This window comes from Pongo pygmaeus, chromosome 2 (assembly GCF_028885625.2).
Source record: "Pongo pygmaeus isolate AG05252 chromosome 2, NHGRI_mPonPyg2-v2.0_pri, whole genome shotgun sequence".
In the NCBI taxonomy this organism is placed as follows: Eukaryota; Metazoa; Chordata; class Mammalia; order Primates; family Hominidae; genus Pongo; species Pongo pygmaeus.
Genome location: NC_085930.1, coordinates 191,826,451 through 191,845,842, shown reverse-complemented (window position 1 = coordinate 191,845,842; position 19,392 = coordinate 191,826,451). Strand labels below are relative to the sequence as shown.

Below are 19,392 nucleotides of genomic sequence, written 5' to 3'. Positions count from 1 at the left end.
TCTTAACTCTTGGAGTTATTGTGAGAATGATCTGATATAAAATGCATAAATGCATAACACAGTTATTGCCATAGAATAAGTGCCCCATAAAGATTAGCTGTTAGCATCTTTTCTCAACCAGATTTTAAGCACAAAGAGGGTGGGAACCATGTTTCTATTATTCACATCTGTAACCTAAGCATCCACTTGGAGGCTGAGCACATAGAACATGCTCAATAAATAGTTTTTGACCAAGTGAGGGAATATAAATAGTCCAAATGACCATATAATAGATCAGATCAGATAGTTAATGTGGTGTGCTACTTCTAGGCTGTGCCAATTACCAGGATGTACTGGATTTAGTCACGTGAATAACTCCAGGTCTGGGCAAAGACTTCTTGAGCAATACCTCACAAGCAGAGGCAACCAAAGAAAACATGGACAAATGGGATCGCATCAAGTTAAGAAGCTTCTGCACAGTAAAGGATACATCAACAAAGTGAAGAGATGAATCATAGAATAGGAGGAAATATTTGCAAACTACCCCTCTGACAAGGGATTAATAACCAGAATATATAAGGAGCTCAAACAACTCTATAGGAAAAAATCCAATAATCTGATCCAAAAATGGGCAGAAGATTTGAAGAGACATTTCTCAAAATAAGACATACAAATAGCAAAGGGGCATATGAAAAGGTGCTCAACATCACTGATCATCAGAGAAATACAAATCATAACTACAATGCAATACCATCTTACCCCAGTTAAAAGAGCTTATATCCAAAGGACAGGCAAAAAGAAAAGCTGGCAAGGATGTGGAGAAAAGGGAATCCTCATACACTGTTGTTGGGAATGTAAATTAGTACAACCACTATAGAGAACAGTTTGGACGTTTCTCAAAAACCTAAAAATTGAGCTGCCATATGATTCAGCAAGCCCACTGCTGGGTATATATCCAAAAGAAAGGAAATTAGTCTATCGAAGAGGTATCTGCATTCCCATGTTTGTTGCAGCACTGTTGACAACAGCTAAGATTTGGAAGCAACTTGTGTCCATCGACAGACGAATAAATAAAGAAAATGTGTTACATATACACGATAAACTACCATTTAGCTATAAAAAAGAAGATCCAGTCATTAGCAACAACATGGATGGAACTGGAGATCATTTTGTTAAGTGAAATAAGCCAGGCACAGAAAGACAAATAACACATGTTCTCACTTATTTGTGGGATTTAAAAATCAAATCAATTGAACTCATGGAGATAGAGAGTAGAAGGATGGTTACTAGAGGCTGGGAAGGGTAGTGGGGAGTTTGGGGGATATGCTGGGATGGTTAATGGGCACGAAGATGAGAAAGAATAAATAAGACCTACTTTTTAATAGTACAATAGGGTGACTATAGTCAATAATAGCTTGCTTGTATATTTTGAAATAAAGAATGTAATTTGATTGTTTGTAACTTAAAGGATAAATGCTTGAGAGGATGGAGACCCCATTCCCCACGATGTGCTTATTTCACATTGTATGCCTGTACCAAAACATCTCATGTACCCCATAAATATATACACCTACTATATACCCACAAAATAAAAAAAAAATAAAGAAAACTCCAGTTGTTTAGATACCTAGATGTGGCCTAAAAGATTTTTTGAGAATCACTAATAAATGATTAGTTACACGTATGCTTAGATGTCATCAAAGCACAAAAAATATGTAGATTTCTTTGGTTAGCTGAAGGTTCTGTTTGAATGTGGAAAACGTTAGGGTGAGAATGATCAAAGGTGATTTAATGTTTAATCTGGTCTGGTTCACCAGAACCTTATAAAGAGCCAACTGTGGAAATCCTGCTTCCTCCCATTCCCCCACCCTAGTGGTACACACAGTTAGAGCCAATGTAAATAGTGAAAATCAAATATGTTTTTGCATATTGAATTTCTTTTGTGGAAGTTTGAAATGGTTAGCTGAGTATTTTAACTAAATTGAACAGAATGCCAGAAAAGTCTTCTTTGAAATGTGAAATACTTTTAGCCTCACAAAAGTTCATATAAAATATAAGAATACTATGAATGTAAGAATATTACTATGCAGCATATTCATACTTGTGTGCACAATGTCAAAACTTACAGAGTCATATACAATTCAGTCTGTGGTACTTTGCGAGAAAGTTCTCTATAGCTCCAGGTACAATCACACATGGCTTTCCCACTAATTCTTTTCCTATTCTCCCTCCCTCCTCCTCGTTCATTTCCTTTTCCCATTCCCCCTTTCCTTGAGTGACAGGTAACTGTATAACACCAGACTTCAAAAAAAGAATTAAAGATTTAATTTAGAATGACCACATCCTTAACGATAGCTTTCCTTTCTAACCACAAGCAAAAACCTTGAACTTAAGGTGATTACCATGACTGGCACACTAAACAAATAGAAATTAATAGCAAATAAGAAGTGACTCTCAGTCCTCTGAGCCCAAGTCACAGTCTCTCCTGGAGGTGGCTGGGCAGTCAGGAGCCCTCAAGGTTTTATCAGATGTGATAACAAAGTAGTAGAAAAAGCAGGTGGGCCCATTGATCCTCTCTGCACTGAGGGTTATGGGGAAAATGTGTTTCAGACTTGCATGCAGTTTGAGTATGGCTCTGGAAATCTCAAGTTATTCCTGCTCTAGAGAATATGGAGGGTGTTAAATCAATTTCTGTGGCAAGATGACCACTACTGGCCAAGGTGAAGGTACATTTTTGTCTTCTCCGAGGTGCCAAAAACCCCTCTGAGGCTCTTGAGATCTAGCTATCCTCTTCCCAGGGGTCTGTATTTTCCAAGCCCGTCCAGGGCTCTTTCCTTACAATGTAGCTGCCTTCTGTTTTGGGGTCACCACTCCTCGTCATTTTCACTTTTCTGAGTCACCATCACTGACCAATCACTCTCTCATGCCCAGGAAGGGAATCTCAGGTCCTGGCTTATCCTTCTGGCTATGTTTTTTCTTTGTTGCTTTAGTGGGGGCTCTCATCTAAGGAACACTGACACTTACGTAGCAGGTGGTCACTGTACCCCAATAATCTCTGAGAAAACAAGTTGACATTAATAGCAATAAGTCACATTTCAGTGGCTGATTTTATATTTTCCTCTGTAACACACATCTTCAGACCCTCTGTTCCAAGTCTCTCTCAGTTACTTCTGCTATCACTCAGTTTCTTCTCTGCTACTTTGTGGGGGCTTTTATGAGCTCATAACCGGTTCTATCATGTAAGAGTGGCTCCTTGTTCTCTGCCAATCTTCATGAGATCATTGTTGATCTTTTTCTAGAACATTCCAAAGTTGCAAACCTGTGAGGTGCCAAAATGGCAGCACATTTAGCTTTCACTCCTCTAGAACCACATTGCCTCATGGAGTAATTAGGAGAAAACGCACCTTCCTTAGTATGTCGCCCTTTGTTACTTGGTCATTAAAAAAACCAAAAAACAAAACAAAACAAAACAAAAAAACACGCCATCTGTGCTCCAATGTATCACAAAATCCTCATGAAAGCAACCCTTTTGTCTTCTAATTGAAGTCCTGTTTTCCACAGGCTCACAGCTGGCATTTTGGGCTGAGTGGAGGCAGAGTCTGTTCTTCATCTTCCCATATCTTGCTCTAGGTGTCTCTACCAAAACTCTTCCTTATGGACTTTTGGCTCCTGTTTGCATGTTTACATTTTGGGACGTTCCTTTTCCCTTTAAGGAGACTACCAGAGTCTCACAGAGCTTTTCCTCTCACACTTCATGGGCCAGAACCCTGTCACCTGGCTACCTCTAGCTGCAAGGGAGGCTGAGAAAATGTGGTCTTTTATTCTACCTGTATCTAGCCAAAAAATCAGTATTCTATTTTTAAAAAGGAGGAGAATAATGTATTCTGGGGCAAAGAACCAGCAGTCTCTGCCACAGGTTTTAACTCACGTTTTAATTTTTTCTCCTCTCATCCCCTTCATACATATTGTGGGGAGGACAGAGTTTGCTCATTGGTCTGCATATGGTACACATTTTCCCACTTCTGTGCCCTTCTTCATCATGTTTCCTTGTTTGAAATGTCTTCTGGACTCCTCTTCTTGCTTGGAGTTCTCATCCTTTAAGTTCCATACTGAAGCTACACAGAGTATGTTGTGCAGTTAAGATCTCAGATCTAAGATCATTTGAGGATCTTTTTTAATTAAAGAGATCATTTTAGCTTATTGAATGAAGCAGAGAGATGCAGCTCAAGTTTTCCTACTTCCTACCTTCCACACTATCAGCAGCACAAAGTTCATCTGCATAAACTATGCACCCTAAATCCAGACAAGTCCTTGTCTTGACTTGTATGATGCTTACTGTGTTACTCTGACCCAGGCACTTCTCCACTAATGCACTTTACATCTATTAGCTAATTTAATCTCAACAACTCCATAAAGGAGGTGCTATTGTTAGTCCTATCTTAATAGCTAGTAATTAATAGCTAATAAAATTTATAATAAATTATAAATAATAGCTAACAAATCCTCCTACACAAAGTATGGTGATAACATTTTCTTCCAGTTTTTTTTTTGTCTATACCATTCATGGAAACTTTTATCTTTCTAATTTATACACAATGCCTTTCTTGTAAGCCTGTCAGTGCAAGGGCTGATAGGTTTTACTGAAGCAAAGAAGCTAGCACAATGCCTTAGTTACAGCCAGTGCTCGATAATTATTTATTTTTGCTCTTGCTGATAACTTAGGCTAAGGTTTGATGAGGAATTTTAAGGGTTTGTAATAGTTACAGCCTGAGTATAGTTGAATCAGGTCTTGGAACTCTGTCATCTCTATACTTTTTTTCTGCAGAGTAAAAACAATACTGGGAGCATTAGTTCATCACAGTGGGATAAGGGGAAGGATTACGGAGTTTCGAAAAGGATTTTAACCTCAATCAAAAAATTAAGCCCTCCTACTTTTGAATGACATCAGTATCAGGATAATCACAGGGCATTAATTTTATTTTTATAATTTTTTGGATTGGTAATACATTTGTGTTTCAAATATAGAACATATAAAAGCTATTCATTAAAAAAAGCTATTTTCTTATCAGCCCTTCATTTAACTGTCCCTATCCCTGTGATAGGTAACATTATTATTGATTTCTTATCATCATATTATATGTGTTATATATATACATATATATGTATATATATATATTTTTTTTTTTTGGAGACAGAATCTCACTCTGTCATCCAGGCTGGAGTACAGTGGTATGATCTTGGCTCACTGCAACCACCACCTCCTGGGCTCAAGCAATTCTCCTGCCTCAGCCTCCCAAGTAGCTGGGGTTACAGACACGCACCACCACACCCAGCTACTTTTCGTATGTTTAGCTGAGACAAGGTTTCACCATGTTGGCCACGCTGGTCTCAAACTCTTGACCTCAAGTGATCTGCCCACCTTGGCCTCCCAAAGTGTTGGGATCACAGACATAAGCCACCATGCCCAGCCCTAGAGATATTTTTTAAATGCAAATAAAAGTCAATACAAACATATGTATGTATATATCTTTTCTGTCTCTCTTTTGTCAAGAATAGAGAAATGCTATATACACCTTGCTTTTAATTAGTATAATTTAGAAATCTTTTCATATCAATACATTAATAGTTTTTAATTTTTTTTACAGCTGCATAGTATTCCACTGTATGGATAGTCCATAATTTATTTAATCAGTTCTCTGTTGATGAACATTGAGTTTGTTGTAAAAATTTTTATTACAATAATACTGCAAGTAATATCTTTGTATTTAATTCATTTTAGCATTTCTATATCTGTAGCATAAATTCCTAGAAGTAGAATTGCTAGGTTAACGGGATAGGTAGTTGAAGCTTTGGTAAATACTACTAGACAGCCCACCATAAGAATTCTACTAATTCATATTCTCACCAACAATATATGAAAGGGCTATTTTTATGCAGTCTTGCAACATAATTTATTATTTAAACTTCTGGAATATTGTCGTTCTGATAGGTAGTGGGGGAATAACTTCATCTAGTTTTAATCTGTATGTTCATTACCATAAATGAAGTTTGACATCTATTTTTCTCCACTTATTTAGGAACCATATCGATATTCTCTTCTGTGAGTGATCTGTTCATACCTTTGTGAACATTGTAATTGGATGAATGATATTTCTTTTACTATTAGGGATTTGTAGATACTTTTTCTATATGTGGGACATTAGCCCTTTGTGTTTCAGGTTGCCAATATTTTTGCCTAATTGTCATTTGTTTTTTACTTGGCTCATTTTTTTAATTCAGAAAATAGTCTTTTTATTCTTAAAGAGTGGATCTTGTAAAGTCTTTTCTTCCATGGCTTCTGGATTTTGTGTTAGTTAGAAGGGCTTTCAACATTCAAGGTTATAAAAGAATTCTCACAAATTTTTCTTTATTTATTTTACATTTAAATATTGAAACTATTTGAAATTTCAGACTGCTCTTTAAACCATTTCAAGCAAATATGTTGTTTGGATAGGGTCGCTAGATTTCACAAATTAAAATACATATGTTTATTTCAGATAAACAGCAAATAAATTTTTAGTACAAGTATGTCCCATGCAATATTGGGAGCTGTGCTTGGGAAATATTTATGCTAAATAATTATTCATTGTTTACGTGAAATTCAAGTTTAACTGGACATCCTGTATTTTATCTGGCAACCCTATGTTGGGAGCCACTATTCCATTTGCTTAGATACTTCGGTTTGATTTGAATCTCAATTTAGGCTATATCAGGGCCCTGCTATTTTTGTTCATTTGCTATTTAAAAGCTTAATGGTATTTTCTAGAATGTCTGCATGCATCTCTTAAAGATTCTGAAATTTGAGCATACAACTGGTGTTAGATTGAAATAAATTAATTTATTTACACATGTGTGGATAACTAATTCCCTTCTAACATTTTGTCTATTGTGTGCTACAAGAAAATCATTTCCAGGAGCAGGGAAAACTGGGGGCAGTAGAGAGCTAGTCACCTGTCTGTTTGGCTCCAATGAAACAATTGAGTTCCTAAGAATATTTGGTTATCAAAATAATTGTCTCAGTTATTGTTTCAAGGGGTTAGAGGCTAGAGTCTCAGATACATATAACGGAATGATTTTTTTCCTTATAGGAGTTTAAATAATAACATTTTAAAATTATAAGTATATTCTGTTTGATTAAATCAAACAAAAACAAATCTAATGTCTCTTTTTTTCTGCTTTTGAAAACACATATTCAAGAGTCTTATCTCCCTTAGCACTCCTATTATGATTAACAAAGCACAATGTTGAGATAACACTCCTTTTCCCCCACAGAATTGTAGCAGAAATCATAACCATCATGATAAATCAAGACGGTGATGTTATTGAAGCAGCCAGTTTCTGATTACAGTATAGCCAAAGGAAGACAGTGCACTTACCTCTGTTTAATTTACTTGCTTGTATCTCATTAATCCACTCATTCAGTTATTCAACAAATATTTCCTGAGTGCCTACTACATGCTAGGCACTATGCTAGTTGTGAGGCTGAATAAAACAGCCATGGACTCTGTCCTCATGGAGCTTTGCAGGTGTGCTAGAGCCAGCCCCTACTGGCTGGTTGAAAGCCTATTTTTCAATTTTCAGGAACTTCATGAGCTTCAAAATTGGCAATGGTGAGAGTATTTATACACAGAAATTAGCAATCACAACAAGTCAGGGCTTCCTGTGCTGTTGTTTTTTTCTTCTCCCCATCCCTCCTTTTATTTAAATGAAGAGTTGGTTGTTGAACACTAATCAGCACAACACTGGGGTTACAGACGTGCTCCTGAACTCAGTCACCCTCCCTGCCTCTTGACCTCCACACCAGGATCCCACCGCACCAATACACTTTGCTTTTTACAAACAATAGCTTCTTGAAATGTTGAAGCAGTCAGACTATTATAAGATATTTTAGTTGACATATGTTATAAGTTGTTGGCCATATAAGCAAGCCCAAAGTAAAACTCCTAAAAGAAAATTTGCAATGTTAAAAAATCTATTAGCTATTGATTTATTTAGCTATTAAGATAGGACTAACAATAGTACCTCCTTCATGGAGGTATTGAGATTAAATTAGCTAATAGATGTAAAGTGCATTAGTAGAGAAGTGCTTGGCCCAGAGTAACACAGAATAAGCATCATGCAAGTCAAGACAAGGCCTTGTCTGTATTTAGGGTCATAGTTTATGCAGACGAACTTTGTGCTGCTGATAGTGTGGAAGGTAGGAAGTAGGAAAACTTGAGCTGCACCTCTCAGCTTCATTCAATAAGCTAAAATGATCTCTTTAATTAAAAAAGATCCTCAAAGGATTTTAGATCTGGGATCTTAACTGCAGGAAGAATGACAGAACATTATATACTTAGAGTCAGGAGAAAGGCTATACTTACTTCTTTTTAATCATCTGATGGTTTTAAGGCTTTTAATGAAAAACGCTATTTTTTTCCCTCCCTTCTTTCTTCTCTCCTTAGCTTTCCTAAGTGAGTTAAGGCACTCTGAGTATGCCACACCCTGGTTCCCTTATTCTGTAAGAAGACCGCAGAAGAGAGAAGGAGTCCAGATGGCCCCAGGTAGGCTACTAATCCCAGGATTTTGAAATCTTGAGTCTGGCCTCTGGAAGAATTTCCCATTCTGTACAAAGATAAAGAATACACTGTTCCTTGTTCTGTTAACCTATTTTTATAAAAGAGAAGGATTTTTTTCCTCCCTACTGAAGATAAGTTTTACATGCAGATCCTATATGTATTTTGCTAGACATATGCCCAAGTACTTTTTCTTCTTTTTTGGGGAGGTGTTGTAAATGGTATTATTTCTTAATTTCAAATTCTAGTTTTTCAACGCTGGTATGTAGGAAAGCAATGAGTTTTGTATATTGACCTTATATCCTGCAACCTTGCTAAACCTGCTTAGTAGTTCCAAGAATTTTTTAAAGATTCTTTGGAGTTTTCTACTTTAATAATCATGTCACCTGTGGTAAAGACAGTTCACTTACCCCTTTTTAATATGTATACTTTTTATTTCTTTTTCTTATCTTACTGCACTAGCTAGGACCTTGAATAGGTTGGTGAAAGAGAATATCTTTATCTTGTTACCGATCTCAGGGGAAAGTATGCTATCTCTTTACTTTTTTATTTATTTATTTTTATTTATTTTTTATGATACTTTAAGTTCTAGGGTACATGTGCACAATGTGCAGGTTTTTTACATATGTATACATGTGCCATGTTGGTGTGCTGCACCCATTAACTCGTCATTTACATTAGATATATCTCCTAATGCTATCCCTCCCCCCTCTCCCCACCCCATGACAGGCCCCGGTGTATGATATTCCCCACCCTGTGTCCAAGTGTTCTCATTGTTCAATTCCCACCTATGAGTGAGAACAGAAAGCATGCTATCTCTTACCATTAGGTAGGTTTGCTGTAGGTTTCTCATGTATGCCACTCCCGCTGCCCCCACTTTTTTTTTTTGAAACGGGGTCTCACTCTGTCACCCAAGCTGGAGTGCAGTGGCAGGATCTTGGCTCACTTCAACCTCTGCCTCCCAGGTTCAAGCAATCCTCCTGCCTCAGCCTCCTGAGTAGCTGAGATTACAGGTGCCTGCCACCACGCCCGGCTAATTTTTGTATTTTTAGTAGAGATGGGGTTTTGCCATATTAGTTAGGCTGGTCTCGAACTCCTGACCTCAGGTGATCCACCCGCCTTGTTCTCCTAAAGTGCTGGGATTACAGGCATGAGCCACTGCACCTGGCACCCCTTTTTAAATTAAGAAAATCTCCTTATAGTTCTCATTCTTTGAGACCCACAGAATGGGAATGATCTGTTTTAATCTGATCTCTCAAGAGATTTGATTTATGGTCATTCCTGTCAGGCTGGGATGGTTTGGAGATGGTAGAGGGAAAGAACTTTCCACCCCTGAACCCTGTGGTAACTGTTCTCTGAGTCAGCTCTCTGCCGTCTGTGGCCTCCATACCTCATCATGAAACCAGAGATCTCTAGCAGCTGCACTGGTGAAAGAGGCAGCAAGAGGTGGAGTGATCCACTCACCTTTAAATCTGAAGAGCTGCCACTTCTTACCTGTGTGAACTTGGATGAATCACAAAACCTCATTTCTAAAATCAGGACCTTGATTACATTGTAGGGACATGAAGATAGCCTGAAATGATAGTAACTCTAAAGTGCTCTACAAATGGATCCTTTAGATGACAACTTATTAGAGGGCAGGATCCATGTCAGTGCATTTTAGTATCCCCTAAATAGTCTGGGGCACAGTAAATGCTTAATCTGTATCTAATGATCGTGTTATAACATATATTTGTCCCTCTAAGATCTCATTGTTTGCCCTTGGGCTGTGTGGGGGGTACTACAGAGCGGGTGTTACCACAGGGGCGGTGTGTCAGAGTCTATGATTTCAGGCAAGTCACCAAAGCTCCCTAACCAATAATGGGACTCTTTAGGTAACTAAGTGAGAAGCCCCAGGTAAAGCTCTCTGCAAAATATCCGCTCTCTGTAAATGCTGAATTAATGCCAGTTGTTATTTTTACTTAGGTAAGATCTTTATTAGGGAACTAGAGAGGGAAAGCTGTGGGGTTTGGGTTTATTTGTTTGTGATTATTTATTAGTGTGTCCTTGAGGAAACTTTCTTCTTTGCTCATGGTTGACAACAGAGGGCAAAAATGAAGGCAAAATGTGGCCTAATGCTGCCAGTTGGCCGGTATTTTCATTTGTACAGATTCACTAGTTTTCTTCTTTTCCTAGTGTCCTCTAGCCCACTAGGTGACACTGTTTACTCATCTATGGTACCCCATTTAGGCCTTTCCACAAATCTTATTTAAAAGTAGCATGTTTTGTTTGGGGTGCTGGGGAGGGGGAAAGCATGTTGAGAAGGAAAATATAAATGAACCGCCAGTGGCCAAACTTTGAGGTACAATTAGGGGCCAATTGTCATCTATGGTTATGTGATGTTATGGGCTAGTTTCAAACTATTTTTTAACGAATTTTAAGAGCAACATGCAATTAGTTTCCAATTCTATTCCAAGAAATGACGGAAAATTGACTTCCCCTTCCCAAGCCGTCACCAAACCAAAGGATAAAATAAACGGCTGTGGCTTTGAATGTAGAGTTGAGTAGATGCTCTTGAATGATTGTTTCCACCTCATTCTTCAATGATAGTTAATGAGGGCACAGACAACTAATAAGCAGTGGAAGCAGCTTCTAGGCTAAGCTTAAATTGGGCCTTCAAATCTAATCAAAATTAGTCACTGCTGAGAAGAAACCAAATGTGGTGTGTCCATTTGGATGTGGAGTTTGGAGAGGCCCTCCTTGTTTTCCAGGTCAGTTATGATTCCATTTCTGCATTGCTATATTGCTACACACTCACAGGAAGATGACATTTTTTTGGATCCCATCCAAATGAAACTTGTGATGATTCTAAAATGACACATGTAACTTTTGGATAGAAAAAAAATAGAAAATGAATTTCTTGCTTTGCATTTTCAGACTGTGAGCCATGGGAAGCGTGTCAACCATGTCAAACCAAAGGATCAAGAAATCGAAGATTCCGTTCACTTGCCTTGGAGTTTGAGGTCTGTGTTTTCTATTTATCCTCACCTCTTCATTGTCTATTATAACTTTAAAATTAACTAATTTATGCTGCTTCTGTTTATAAACTTAGTTTTTTTTTTTGTCTTTAGAAGTAACACAACTAAAATTCTCTAACAAATATTTCCCAGTTCAGAATTTTCCTAAAGCTTTCCTGGCCTCCCTGGCTAATGAGCTCCAATTTTCTTTGCTTTTCTGTGTGCCTACCAGCACGCACCACCTTGAGTTGGTGTGTGATAAACAGCTTAATATAGTCACAGTTTTGGCAGCTAACTTTTGGATGACTGTCACAAGGCCCCCTAAAATTCGAATTAAACAGATTTAAAATGAACAGGCAAACTCCTGTGCTTGAGAAAAGAGGATATTTTCATATGTTGTGAGCAGTAGTTAACCCAATGTCTTCTATGTATTTATGCCCTGATTTATTTAAGTAACAGTAATAACTTTAATCATTATTAGCAGGAGCACTGTTAAATACTAAGCACCTCTCTCTCTGAAATGGGACTTCTTCCAGAAAAACTCTTTATGTGAAACCAACACTGTGTAATCAACAGTTGCATGAAGAAGTCTGGGGAGCAGAACATATAACAACAGCCTCTGTTCTCTACGCATAGCAGAACGGTAGAGGCTGAAACATGCATTTTGTTGTTTGATTTGGTGTGTAGAGCACCCGGGACATCTGGGATTTGCTTCCTCGAATCTCCAGCTTGCATGGTCCTCTGAAGAAGAAAGGAGAGCGCAGAAAAAAAAAAAAAAAAATGGAAGAGGAGGACAGAGAAAAATTCAGGTCTGGCTTCGGTACATTTGAATTCTAGCTGTCTGGGGCATTCTCCCAAATAGCGAATGCTAATTATACTGAGTGTGTCAAATTGTGTCGTATTTTTGTAAATCAAACAAATGTTCCCAGGAGACAGGCGGGAGGCCACCAAACCCTATTCATTTATGATGCAACCTGAATTTAAAGCCAGGACTCTAGAGGGGATAGGTTACCGTGAGTTTATTTCATCTTCTGACACGTGTCTTGCACCTTCAATGTTACCCTGACATAAGGACTGCAGGCTTTCACATAATGCTTTCATTTAAACAGTTACTATGCTACTAGGGATGGCCATAGCACTTTTTAGAGACATTGAGGATAAACATATTGTTTTAAGGGACATAGGTTGTAGGGCTTTTCTCCGGGAAAGGAGAAATAGATCATAGTGCCGGATCGTTCTTCCTAAAACACCTCTGAGAGCATTTTCCCCTTGCTCTTCAAATCCTCCATGCTTTGCCCTTGTTTACTAAATGATGCCTAAACTCCGCAGAGGCAAAGCGTTCCCAACCTGGTGCTCACTGTCACCTGTATCTCACATGCTGACCAGATGGGACTCTGCCACGTTTCATGGATGGATGTCATGGATCTGACTCTCCCAGTCTTTGCTGACGCCTGTCATTCCTAATTCCTCGGAGGCCCTCAGGGACTCTCCTCCCTAAAACCTATCTCTTAATCATTGAAATCTGGCTCACCATTAAAGGACCAGTATAAATACCACCTTCTTCAAGAGGTTCACCTTACTTCTTCTCTGTCTCCAGCTAGAAATAATTTTTCATTTTTCTTTACTTTGTGTTTTTTAATAGCACATGAATACTGCTTTGGTTGATAGGTATATCTGTAGGTAGCATCTTTTCTACAAGACAACAAGCTCCCAGGAGCTGGGGATTAGATAATCTGCATCTGCCTCAGATTTGCACAGCATCATGTACAGAATACGTGGTTATAAATATTTTTTGAGTAAACGAATGACATAAAACATACACACTCTCTTGCTGGACTAATTTCAATCGTTGTGGCTAAGGGTCAATGATATAAAATAACAGAATCAAAAAATAAAGGAATTAGGAGTATATTTCTTTGTATAGGTTTTGCTTAAATGATCCTTCAAGCATTTACATTCTTTCAGATGTGCTTGACACACAGTGGGTGCTCAGTTGACCAGCTCACAGCTGGCTGAATGGAATATTACAACAAATGAGTTTCCACAACGAGGTAGAGAGTTTTTAATCAGACATCTTTGAATTTATAACTGGAGTTGAACTTGAGCTTATGAACAATTTTTCCAGGTTTACACAAAAACCAGAAAGCTTAAAAAACAGAATGAAATGAATAATTTCAATTTTTGATACACATGCACATTTTTGATGCACAAAAATAAGAAACATGTTTAAATGTCATATGAACTAGCATTTTTAAAGATCACTTCTTGTATGCCAGGCACTCTGCTCATCAGTTTATATGCACTTTCATTTGACTTCTCAATAATTATTATTGTTATTTATAATAAATAACAAAACTGAGTCTTAGAAAAGTTAAGTAAGTTGCTGAGAGACACATAGCTAGTAAATGGCAGAACCAGGATTCAAATGCAGGTTGACTAATTCCAGTGTGTATGTCCTACTGCCTCTTTGTGCAAAGTTACATCCTTCCAGAAGAGAATGCAGTATAGTGTCCCTTGTGCAGTGTTAGAAGTGGTAATTCTAATTCAGCTCAAACCTTCAGCTCAAACCTTCTCAGTGCCCCTGTTTTACAGATGAAGGAATTGAGGCCCAGATAGGTTAAGTGAGTTATTAGCATCACAGACCTCATGAGATCTGAGATTCGACTGTAGGCATCTGGACTCCCAGTCTAGGAGATTCCTGTGAGAAGATGGTGCATTATCACACAGATTTGAATATACATGGATCTAGCCAGTTTCCCTTCAACATAAACCCTATGTGTAGTGAAAGACAGAGGTGGCTTAGCGAACCCTAGGATGATGGTAGTGCTGTCTGCTTTATAAAGGGGTCTGATTGCTTCTCTTTTCACTCATTGGCTAATCCAGTGGCACTCATTTCAATGTGGCATCTATGTGATTTATTTATACTGAACTTTCCGGATCACTGACCAAGTCAACCAAGGGTGCCAAAGTTGACCATTCATGCACAGAAGACTGAGACAGTACCTCTTTTTTGACTGACTTTGCTTTCTTATATAGCAAGCAGGGATTTAAGAGCTGGCCCAGGTGTCTGTTGAGTGTGTAGTGCCATTTGGAGAGGCCTCGCCTCTACTGGGGGACCACAGGTGTCTAAGATGTTCACAATGAAAAGTCTCTTAGGGTTAAAGCATTTTCTTAGCTAAGGATGCTGAGATTGTGGAAACAAAATGAAATAAATGAACAACAACAACAGCAGCAGCAAATCATTTGGAATCAGAAATCTAAAGGACTGGTCTGCAAAGGGTAAAATCTTAGGGTGAGTGTTGAGTGTTGCTTCTTTCCAAGTTAAGCAGGTGATGGCCCTGCCTGTATTCCGCAAGGGAGACTCTAAGCACTCAGGTTTCCAGATGTTGAGGCAGGATTTGAAGTCAGAAATGACTCTGTCTCTTAGTTCTGAGTGATCATGGAAAAGCGACTTAGTCTGTTTGGACCTCAGTTTCTTCATCTGTAAAACGCTACAAATCTGGGTCGGGAGGGCAGTGGGGTGCTGCGGAGATTAGATTAAATTGGACAATGCATCTGAAAGCTCTTAGTAAATGCAGTGGTATGTACCCACCTGTTTTACATTAATGATGAATTGACGAATTTAGGAGGTCCACATAAAAATGAAAATATACATTTTGGGAGAGCAAACAAATTCAGTTATTTTTACATTCACATTATCTTTTAAAAACATTAATTTCGTGATAAAAATGACTCTGGGTGAATGGGAAGTAGGTAGGGGCATTTCTCTGGCTGGGGTAGGTGGGAGGCAGGAGGAGAATGAAGTCAGGAGCCAGAACCTTATCTAAGGGAGGTTGTGAACGGCTAACCCAGGTGAAGGCCACGGGGTGGGTGAAAAGGGAAGAGTAATAAGGGGGTCAATCACTTCACTGTTTGTCTCAGGGCTGTCTTTCTGCAGGTGTCTGAGTTACTTCAGGTGGTCTTTCTCAGTCACTGGGCTTTTAAATTGCCAATATCAAAATTACTGTGGTGATGCAGCAACTTATAGATCTTGCAGTTATCAGATAACAGAGCCTGGTATCCTAGTAGCAGGAGCACTGAGGGGAAATAAGACTGAAATAAATTTTAATGGACCTCTCTATCTTCCAATTGTGTTTCGCACACCTTCGACTTCTGTTTGGAGAGGTGAAGTTAAGTTATATTTTACATTTTCAATTTCAGAGAGGAGCAAACCTATTTTATTTTTTATTTTTTTTGAGACAGAGTCTTGTTCTGTTGCCCAGGCTGGAGTACAGTGGCGCAATCTCGGCTCACTACAATCTCTGCCTCCCAGGTTCAAGCGATTCTCCTGCCTCAGCCTCCTAAGTAGCTGGGACTACGGGCATGTGCCACCATGCCCGGCTAATTTTTTGTATTTTTAGTAGAGACGGGCTTTCACCGTGTTAGCCAGGATGGTCTCGATCTCCTGACCTCGTGATCCACCCACCTTGGCCTCCCAAAGTGCTGGGATTACAGGTGTGAGCCACTGTGCCCGTCCAGCAAAACTAAATTTTTAGGGTGATTTTGTCTTTACATATAGGGTAACTCCCAACACCAGACAGATGCAAATATCAGGTAATAGAAATCATTATGGCATCTATTGTGTATTTTATACCTTTCTTGACAAAGGATAAATTTGGGGTCTAAAAAATCCTATAGCATCCATAAAATGTTTTCTATCCTCTGTGCATATTTAAACCATCCTAAACAAAAATGAAGTTCTCCTGTCTCTGAGAGCAGACTCCCAGTGTCCCTTGAAAACTCTCTTCAATATTTTGCTAGCGTCCCCGCTGCATGTTTAGCCCCATTGGTGTTACTTTTTCCCTGATTGAAGATGGAGACTAGCTTATTGCCACACTTCCTGTGGTGACACTTTGTGTCATTGCATCCCTGTCACTTACCATTGTCCTTCAATTAGAGTTTGTTGAATGAATGAATGAATGAAAAAGTACATGAATGAATGAATGAGTGAATGATTTTTGCTTCTAATGTACTCCATTGGCATGTCTCCTTTTCAGTCAGAATAATTCTAGTTCTTTCAGGTTTTATAAGGAATCTACGTTCTTTTTGAACACCAAAACCTTTTGGTTGGCTCTTAATGCTCTCTCTGTTTTTCATGTTCCTCTTTGGTTTGAAGTCCAGAATTGGAGACCAGTGAAGTCTATCAGGTAAAAATGCTAAAACTCTTAGTAATTTATAGAATACAGTAAAAAGCATCAGTTCTTAGGACTCTGTGGCTATAACTGACTCAGGTCTAGCTTGTAGGCTTTGGGTCTTGAAACGTTTGAGTTGAAAGGGATTGAAGGAATTATTATTAAGTGGTTTTGTTCTTTTGTTTTTGGTCTTGTCAGTTAGTTTTGATGTAATGATTAATTAATGTGGCTAAGGCAAAAGTCTTTATCTCTTAGAAATACTCAAATATTTACAGATGAAATATGATGTCTAGGGTTTGCTTAAAAAAAAAAGCAGGAAACGAGGGGCAAGTTAAAGCAATAGAGATGAGACCAGATATATTGATAATTACTGAAGCTGGATTACTTATATTACTCTCACTACCTTTATAAATAGATTTTTTCTTTCTTTCTTTTTTTTTTCTGCAGAGTCAAGTGAACATTTATTTTTGTGCCTTTCTTCCTATGTGCATTTCAAGTCTTTTTCAAAACAAGGCCCCAAGAATCTCCAGATTCAGTTATGTCCCTGGGCTTGGTCGACTCCTGCAATAGTCTTAGGGAGCCTTGCACAAATGCTAGAGTTACTCATTTAGTAGCATTAAACCTTAGGAAAGAAGATGCAACAAAGCAAGACTCCTTCCTCCATGGAATGTGCTGATTTCAGACGAGACGGCAGCCAATGTGGAAAACGCTGGAATTTTTCCTTGTAACTGGACTGTGATGAGAGGTGCTTGCCATGAACATAGCTACTGTCTTTTCTTTGGCCCTTCCTTTCCAGTTTTTGAAGATGAAGCAGGAAATAATCTTCTCTGAAGATACTTGATAAAAATTCCCCAAAAAACAAAAACACATGCTTCCACTTCACTGATAAAAATTTACTGCAGTTTGGCACCTGGGTCTAGTTCAGCAGGGGGATGAGCTGATTGATGCGTTCACCCCAATAGCCAGATGTACTCATCTCCTCATCCACTCTATTTTTGGTAGCATGGCGGGCCACTGAGAGGTGGAAAGGGTGCAAGAACCATGAGATTTCCTGAAAATGCTTCCCTGGGAACACAATTTCATGAATGAGGTCTTCCAAGCAAATGACACCAAACTTCCCCAGATGCTCCTCAATCGCTGTGTTGTCTGTCAGAAGGATGGTCTTATTCTTGACCTTGGCTTGTCCACATTTCAAAATAAGTTCCCAGACAGACTTCAGATTTGGAAATCCCCAGGTCACACAAGGTTCTATTATATGCAGCATTTTTAGGTTCTGAGGGGTGATTTTCACAAAGACACCACTAAAAATTTTCTTTAGGCAAAGTCTTGCAATGGTTCTCTGCACCAGTAAACTCACTCCATCAGTCCTTTCGACGCGTACAACAAAGGCCAAGGAATGTTTATCTGGCAATTCCAAGTCATGAGGTTTCACTTCTAGTCGTCAAAGACTCACCTTGCCACGTTTCTGCCACCAGGAATCACGTAGAAATAATTCCAGTCGCTTAAACCTGGCCCTTTTCCTTTCCTCTGCTCTTTCTTTGCCAAAAGTGCCTGCTTTGCCTGGGTGGCTTTGAGGGCTTGATAAGCCTTCCTCTTTTTCAGGAGATTTTCTGGAACCAAAGAGATTTTTCTTTGCTCTTGCTCCGCCATTTTTCTAGTGTTGCAGCTACTCGAGATTTTTTTCATAATACAAAGTTAAGAAAAATACATTTAGACAAATTTAATCATTCTAGATGAGAAAAACCAAGAGCCAACATCACAGAGCTAACAAAACGGAGACTGGGACTAGAAGGCAAGTCCTCTGTCTCCCATTGACATGCTGTTTCTGGTAAACCATGTATCAGTTCAGCTTGTTGTGCTCTCCCTATAGACTTTATTTTTGTCATCATCCTCCTGGTAATAATAACTTCAACATGCAAAGGCCATTAACAATTCTAGTCTACTTCCAACCTAACTTAGTTTACCATCCCCTGTGATTTTAATAAGCATAAAAATTTCCCTACTCCAGGTAACTATCAAAAGAGAAAACAATGTTGATATATCTCTTTGTTCTGGCATTCTTTGGAACAAAAATAAAGGATTGTTAGGGAAAAAAACCCAGACAAACATATGTGCACGGAATTTCAAATAAGGAATAGTCACTAAACACATTTAAACTTTTAAACAAGAAATTGCACACTACAACAGAATCTAAATAATGTCCCAGAAGTAATTACTAATTTAAGTGTGTAATAAAATGATAAAACGCTTTGATAGAGCTCTGGCCTGCGGAGTCTCTGTGATACATCCAGCATCTTGGCAGCCATCCCAGGCCCAGAGTGGCTTTGAGTTTGGAATGCTTATTTCATCAGAAGCCAGGACCATCTCAGGAAGTCACCTGTGCCCAGATCACTCAGGGTTACTTGGTTTTATCCACGTTCCTCTGGAAAAAGAAACAGCGAGCATTTCTTCCTTTGAAGGAAAGGAATAGGGGTTGGTCTAAAGAAGGGAGGAGAAGGAGAATTTTGTGTGTACGGGAGGCTGAGAGTGGGTGTGGGAGGAAATAGTTGGGGAGTTTACTCATTCGGGTAACCCTAAGGTAAATACCGTGAAATGGTTAACAGCAAACTGTCAGAGTAGCGTAGCCAGAATACAAATGTGTTAGTAGGAAGC

General features: G+C 38.7%; 1 pseudogene; it reads right to left on the bottom strand.

Annotated features, from left to right (window-relative positions):
• Positions 1–17,656: 17,656 nt before the first annotated feature.
• Positions 17,657–18,411, bottom strand: LOC129033878 (ribosomal protein uL30-like; annotated as a pseudogene).
• Between the last annotated feature and the right edge of the window lie 981 nt (positions 18,412–19,392).